The sequence below is a fragment of the Arachis ipaensis genome, chromosome B10 (genome assembly GCF_000816755.2).
Source record: "Arachis ipaensis cultivar K30076 chromosome B10, Araip1.1, whole genome shotgun sequence".
Taxonomy (NCBI): Eukaryota; Viridiplantae; Streptophyta; class Magnoliopsida; order Fabales; family Fabaceae; genus Arachis; species Arachis ipaensis.
In genome coordinates, this window is record NC_029794.2 from 57,943,379 (window position 1) to 57,950,944 (window position 7,566).

The window sequence follows — 7,566 nt, forward strand, 5'->3', positions numbered from 1 at the left end:
ACGTCACCTAAAATTTTGTCAATCCACGCGTAAGCGTCAGCGATGCATACGCGTGGTATGAAAATCGGTGTAAATTGATGATTTGAACAGAGAGTTGCGCTGCCACTGTGTAAGTGTTGTGCGCATAGCACAATTCACATCCACGCATATGCGTGATTGACGTGTACGCGTCGCCTCCTTATTTCGCAACACACGCGTATGCGTGGGCGACACTTACACGTCGCGTCCTATTTTTCATTTCTTTCTTCTTTCTTCTCTCCTTTCTCCTTCTTTCTTCCTCCTTTCTTATTTTCTTCTTCTTCATTTCTTTAACTTCTCATCCTTATTCTCTTTCATTCTCTTTTACTTCTTGTATTTACATACTTTCATTCATTGCATTTTAACTTTGTGCATGTTTTTATTTTCTTTTCTAAATTCACTATTTTTCCATTGGTGTTGTATTCTACCCCACTGTTGACTATTTCTTCCATTATTCTGATGCTTAGTGACTTGTTTTACATTGTTGGGTGCTATATATGTCAATGCTAATCTTTTCTGACACTTGTATTCCTTGTGCATTGATATGAACTTATATTTGTCTTTCATAACCCGCTCTCTCTCTCCCTCATTGTTGCAATTCTTGCACTATTGATATGCCATCTGCTTATATTGTTTTCTCACTTGCATGTTATAGCTACTATGTAGTTGAGACCCTCATTATTATTTGGCAATAACCCACATATATTTTATTCCTTTTTATATCTTTGTTTGTGGGTTCTTCTTATTCCTTTTTCTCTTCTTTTAGGATGGCCATCAAGAAGAGAAACGAAAAACTTCTAAATGGGATGAACAACAAGTTGCTCTGCATAATCTTTTGAAGAAAGCGCATCAGTTGTACAGCCCGCCCACTTGCACTTCTTTGCATGCACCGAGGACGGTGCAATCTTTAAGTGTGAGGAGGTCGATACCGACTTTGGTGGGTTAGTTATCTTCTTTTCAACACCAATGTTTAATTTTCTTTGTTAGTTAGTTGTTGCATTGCATTATAGATTGCATGTGTAGTTAGTTGCTTGCATTTAGGCACTACTTGGTTAAAGTGATAAATTCTTTTTCAAGACACTATTTTATAGCTTTTCACTAATTTGAATTAAAATTTTTGTTAAACTTGTTTGAAGATATTTAATTTGGAACATGATTTTAGAGCTCGAACACACAAAACCCAATGAGACTTTGAACCTATTTGATTGGTTGCATTTTATCAACCAATATTTTATTTTGGTGTGTGTTGTTCTCTCTAAAATTGTGATTTATATCTTGCTTGATTCTATATTTCTATGGTTTGATGTATGCATGCACTTACATGATTGAGGCCTTTGTTTCACTGAGCTTACATACCCATATGGCCTTACCCTTTTCATCATCCTTTGCAAACTAATGTTGAGCTTTTTTTTAACCCCATTTATTCTTTATTTTAGTACATCATTAACTTTAAGCAGAAAATAATAATGTCCTTAGTTTGAATCCTTGGTTAGCTTAGACTAATGAGAGTGCTCATGAATTAAGTGTGGAAAAATTGGGTTTCGAGATATTTGGTTTGGGAATTGAGTAAATCTCCCCACACTTAAACATTAGCATGTCCTCATGCTAAACTCAAGAGAAGCTATAAAGGAGTGAAGAGGAATGGTAGAATTTATGAAATGCAACCTATCTATATGAATGCAACTAAATGCAAAATACTTTTTTCTACTTGGTTAAAAGTAAATCAACATTTCAAGAATAAATATGAACTGGATCTCACTAATTCAAATCATAAAATGAAGTACAAATAGACTTGCAAGAAGAAAGCTTGTGAAAGCCGGGAACAAAGATTCGAGCATCGAACCCTCATCGGAAGTGTATACACTCTAATCACTCAAGTGTTTAAGGTTCGATTCTCTCAATTCTCTACTAACCTTGCTTTCTAAGGCTTGCTCTTCTTCTACCAGTCAACAAAAATTTAATGCAAAAATACACATATCAAGAGGTCTTTTAAGGGTTGTAATGGGGTTAAGGTCAAGGTAGGAATATATTTGGTCAAGTGGACTAAAATCTGAATCCTTGATTAACCCAAACTTCTCACCTAACCTAAGACAATCCATGTAATTAGAATACAAAATCCAATTGCCCATTAACTATGTTTTGCCACATATTCATGCATCCGAACTTGAGTACAATACATATGCATTGAGATCACCATTTTACTTTGGGGCATTTTGTCCCCTTTTTATTGCTTGCTGCTTTTTCTTTTCTTTTTCTCTGTTTTTTTTTTATTTTTGGTTTTTCTTTTTCTTTTGTTTTTCTCAATGCATATGATTAAGGTATTGAATGCATGAACATGTCCTCAACATTCTTTTCACATTTTCACCCAGTACTGTATAAGATCAGTAAAAGCAGTAGAAAAAACTTAGAAAAATAATTAAAGTTAAAAACTGGGCACTAATTTAAAAGGTTTGGCCCAAAGTTGAGACAAACGGGCCAAAAATGCTAACAGATTGGAATGGGCCCATGTTGGGCCCAAACCCAACATATAAATACACTTAAAATGAACAATTTCAGCTCATAACCCACCCACACACTAAACCTAGCAGCTGCAAGAGAAAAAAGGAGAAGAGAGAGTGTTACTATTCACATACAACTTCCGGAGAAGAGCTACAGTGCTTCGATTCACGTGCCGTCAGCGGCTACGCAAAGCTCTTGCCGAGCCCGTTAGTTCTATCTAACATTTGTTGGTAAGATTTTGAATTTTCATCTCTTTTTCTCTGCCCTAAAAATCTGAAAATGTGGGTAATAATTTTGAATAAATTTGTGTGTTTTGATTGTTTAGGTAGTACTTAAAGTTGAGCTATTGGTGGTTTGTGCCCCAAACACCATCAAGAAAGGTAAGGAAACTTTTTACCTTGAGAAATTGTGATTTTGATGAACCCTAGGTATTGATTTATGGTAATTAATGTGTATAGCTTGGAAAAATTGGTTGTTGATGCTTGTTGGAGTTAGTTGGTGAATTGTTGGTGACTTGATTTTGGGTTGAAAGCTTGCTTGGACTCAAATTGGTGTTTTGTGCATATTTGGAATCGGCCAAGATATGGTTTCGGTTCCTCTATGTAACATGTAATATCTCTGGATACTTAGGCTAGTAGACTTTAGGATAGGATTGAATTGGTTGATAATAAATATTGATATATGATGATTTTGATAAAGGTATGATTTTGATGAATGTTGAAGTTAATTTATGATGTGGGATTAAAAATGATGAAATTGGGTGTTGATAATGATTTATGAAGTGTATTGATGTTGATAAATGATGCTTTGAGTTGTAATAATTGAGAATTGGAGGCATGAAAGTGGGACTTTTGGATGGAATTGGTGAAATTGTATATTGATAGGTTGTGGAATGATTTGAAAGTATATGAATATAGTTTAGGTACATTAGGACTCTTTTGAATTTGGAATAAGTGGTTTTGGATTGAGAGTTTGGCAAAATTGAGGTTTAGAGATTTTTGGTAAAAAATGAATTTTTGGCTAACTTCGACGGATCATATCTTGAGCTACGATTTTTGAAATTGAATGATTTTTATATCAAATTAAAGATAATTCAAAAAGATTTAAAATGATTTAATTTTTTTGGAAATCCAAATTTTGTAGAAAAAGGTATGATCGTTGAAAGTTGGTGTCTGAAATCTAAATTTGTGAATGCTACAGAATTTGTGATCTCTGGTTTGTGTGCGCACGTACAGCCCTCTGCGCACGCACACTCTGTGAATTTTTGAAACTGTGTGCACGCACGACCTTGTGGGTATGCACACACGGGGATATGGCTACTGTTGGGAGCGCTAGCATGCTCTGTGCGCACACACAACCAACGAGGCTTTGCAAGCTGTGCGCACACACACGTTGGAATGTGCACTCTGTTGAGGGCGTTCGCACGCCTTGTGCGGATGAACAGAGTTGAAATTTTTACTCTCTATGTGTACGCACACCTCTATGCGTACGCACACATTTTGAAAATCCTCCAGGCGTTCGCACGCACACCCCTGTGCGTACGCACATGCCCTGTTTTTCAATTAAAATCTTGTTTTTAACTGTTTCACCTTCCCAACAAGCTTGTAAACTTCTGTGAAACCTATTTAAAACTTTTTGGCTTGTTTTTGGATGTTAAAACATAGAGAAGGTCTTGGGTGGAATTATTTGGAATTTTCCTTGAAAATTTAGAGAACAGAGGTTTAGGTTTTTGGTGTGCTGTGGATGGGTTTGGTTGAGTGAAAAGGAAGAATAGTATATTGGTGATTAATGATAAGGGATTGTGAACATGGTGAACTGATGAGTTCGGAATGGAATGATAGATCCATGATATATTGAAAAAAATAATTTCTGAAAACCACTGAATCACTGTTTTATACTGAAATTTTTGAGATGCTATGCGCCTGGCAGGGACGGTTTGGTTAGATCTCGCCTGTCGAGGTAGCGGTGATGGTGTAAGGGCGGTGGTTCGTCCCGCTTACGTTGAGATGTGAGGTCCGTGGCAATAGTATCCCGCTCGCATCCCCTCGGATCACTAGAGTGTGCAGGCACAAAATTGTGGATGGTGTTCCGAGCACCATATCTCGGGGGTTCCCATTATGATTCCGAAGGGCGACATCTCCATGGAGATGTGTCGGGTTGGCAGTTGAATCGACAACGTGATATCACAGCCAATAGGACAGGCATTCATCATGTGCATCTTCTATCTGTTTGTTTGCTTTGCCGACTTGTATTGTTTGCCTAATTGTATAACATGCCTAATTGACTATTTGAATTAATTAATATACTTGCTTATACTTTTGCTTTACTTGCATTGCTATTACCTGTGTTTTCTATTGGGATTGAGAAGGATCGGAAGGCAGTGGCGATGGCATCGCATGGCGGTTAGGCTGGAGAAGGCTGTGGGACAGCGGTGAACTAATAGTTAGAAATTCCTTAAGTTAGTTTACCCCTTTTTATAAAGGTTTTAAAGTTATGGTTTTAATTTTAGTATGCTTTAAGTTGAATCTTATGACGGATATGAAGCTCTAGGATTGCCTCTAGCATCCTGGGTCTTATATCTTACATTACTGGGCACTGTTACCATACTGAGAACCTCCGATTCTCATTTCATACTTTGTTATTGTTTTTCAGATGCAGGTCGCAATCCACCTCGGTGAGTTGTTTCGATGGTGACAGAGCGGAGGATCCTGGATATATTTTGGAGTCTTTTTGCTTATTTTGTTTATATCTCTCATCTTTTGTATTTACTTTTGTCTAGAGGCTCATTTTGAGAGAAAAACTTGTATAAGCGGTTTTAACTTTCAAATTTCTGTATTGTCTGTATTTAGCTAGCCGGCTTAAACTCCGCGAGCTGTGACTATATCCTTATATTATTATACTCTGATATTTTGTTATATTATATCTATATCTTATGTGTTAAGTTTGTAGCTTCGTATGTACATTTTGCACTTTTCAAATCCTATTTTTGAGCTGTATTCTTCATCGAACTTCTAGAATATATTATTTCCTCTATATATAAATATGTATAAGCTTTAGAATTGTCGTAACCTTTGATTAACCTTTACTTTATGACGTGAGATAAGGCTTAGGCTAATCAGGGTGTTACATTTCTTACCAACAAAGCTTAGCTAGAAATGAAGAGCTCGACAAGTACTTCGCGTGGCCACAAACGGCTCGTCAATCAGAGCATTGTAGGTCAAGTTATGGCTCTCGGAAGGTGACAATGAATAGTGACACCCCTTTTCTTCTCCGTTCTCTCTCAATCTGCGTTTCTCTCTCTTTTTGGTGATAAAAATGAGCTGAAAGATCATTTAATGAGCATGTATATGTTGAGTCTTGAGTATGGTTTGGGTTCAGTCTAACCCGTTAGCGTTTTAGATCCGTTTGGCCCACTTTGGGCCAAAACCTTTAAAATTAGCGCCTGATTTTCAATTCTAAATTATTTTTGTGTTTTCAAAACAATAAATTTACTTTTCAAAATCTTATTTTCCAAAATATGCGGTACCGGACAAACTAGAGCCGGTACTGCCAGCTTAAGCACCGGTACATATTTTTATAAAATTTTTTTGCAAAAGATACATTTTTTCACTCAGAAAATTCATTGAAATTAAATTTCACCTTTATATTTTAAAAAGAATATTTCTATATTTTTGTACTTATTTCGAAAAATTAAATTATTATTTTATTAAAGTGTTTGTTTCGATTCTTACATTCTCCCCTCCTAATTAGGAATTTTGTCCCCAAAATTCGAATCGCATGATATATCCCCCGCAAAGCGTTCTACTATCAATGTTGTCAACCCAAACAAGTCGTCAAAGTATTTCATCTACCGTCATCTTACCATGTCGATGTTACCTCTCGTCTTCCGCTGCATCACTCTGATTATCGTCATTAAAAATCCGAAAATTTTTCCTAAACCAAATATCGATTTTGTAACATTTTCGAAAACCTTCAAAACAAGTTCAATATAAACCTTTTCAATGTCAAAACTTTTTTAAAAGACTCAAAAATAATTTATTCTTAAATCAATTATTTTAAATAATATTTTTCCTTAAATTCCTTAAAATCCTTAAACTGTATCTCAAATTTCAAACTAAATTCACAAATTAACAAAATCATAGAACTCATTTTCCTTGTAAACTGTATCATTTAAACCAAAGGTTCCGACATAGTTTCAAAACTAAATCATTTAAACCAAAAGTTCCAAACCAAATTTTAAAATCATTTTAAGCTTTAAAACTTTTTCAACATGATTCGAAGCCATACCGGTTAGAAATTAAAATTATAATTAAAAACCTCAAAAGAAACAGTCGACATTTCTCTTGCCACCAGTATTGAGCCTCACCCATCAACTGATATGTCGCAAACTCCATGAACTAGTTTTCTGGAACATGCTGAGCTTGTACCGTATAGGCTAGGTTAGTCATCCTCACTACCTCTCCGTTAACGTGATCGACCTCATCCGTGAGTTTCCATTCGGGTTTCTTTTTCACACCAAACAATCGATATCAAGGTGATCAGTCTCAATATCTCAAGTTCAGTGCTTTAATTATCCCCAAAGGCACTCACAAACAAGGATACTATGCATATATCAAATAGATAACCTAAATAGCATGAAAGATAATTTTAATTTTGTAATTAGGTCATTTTTGCATTAAAATATTAAAATTAATGAAATATTTTTTTGGAAAAAATGTGGTCAAAGATATACTATGGGTATCTTAGTTTGTGAAAAAATATTCTGTTAATTCTAATATTTTTTATATTGTCAATGACCTAATTGCAAAACTAAAAGCAATGTAAAAACCTAATTGAAAAAAATATCTATAAAAATCTAATTATAAATTTGATAAAACTATAAGGACTAATAGAGTAATTAAACCTAGGTAAAAATGATGAGTGAAAAGATTGATAATGGCCACATTTTTGTGGGATTTTTATTTTTATAAATTAAATAAATGTAATAATTACTAAAATAAATAATTTTAAAAATATTTACCGAAATAAATACCCCTCTCTTCTCTCTTA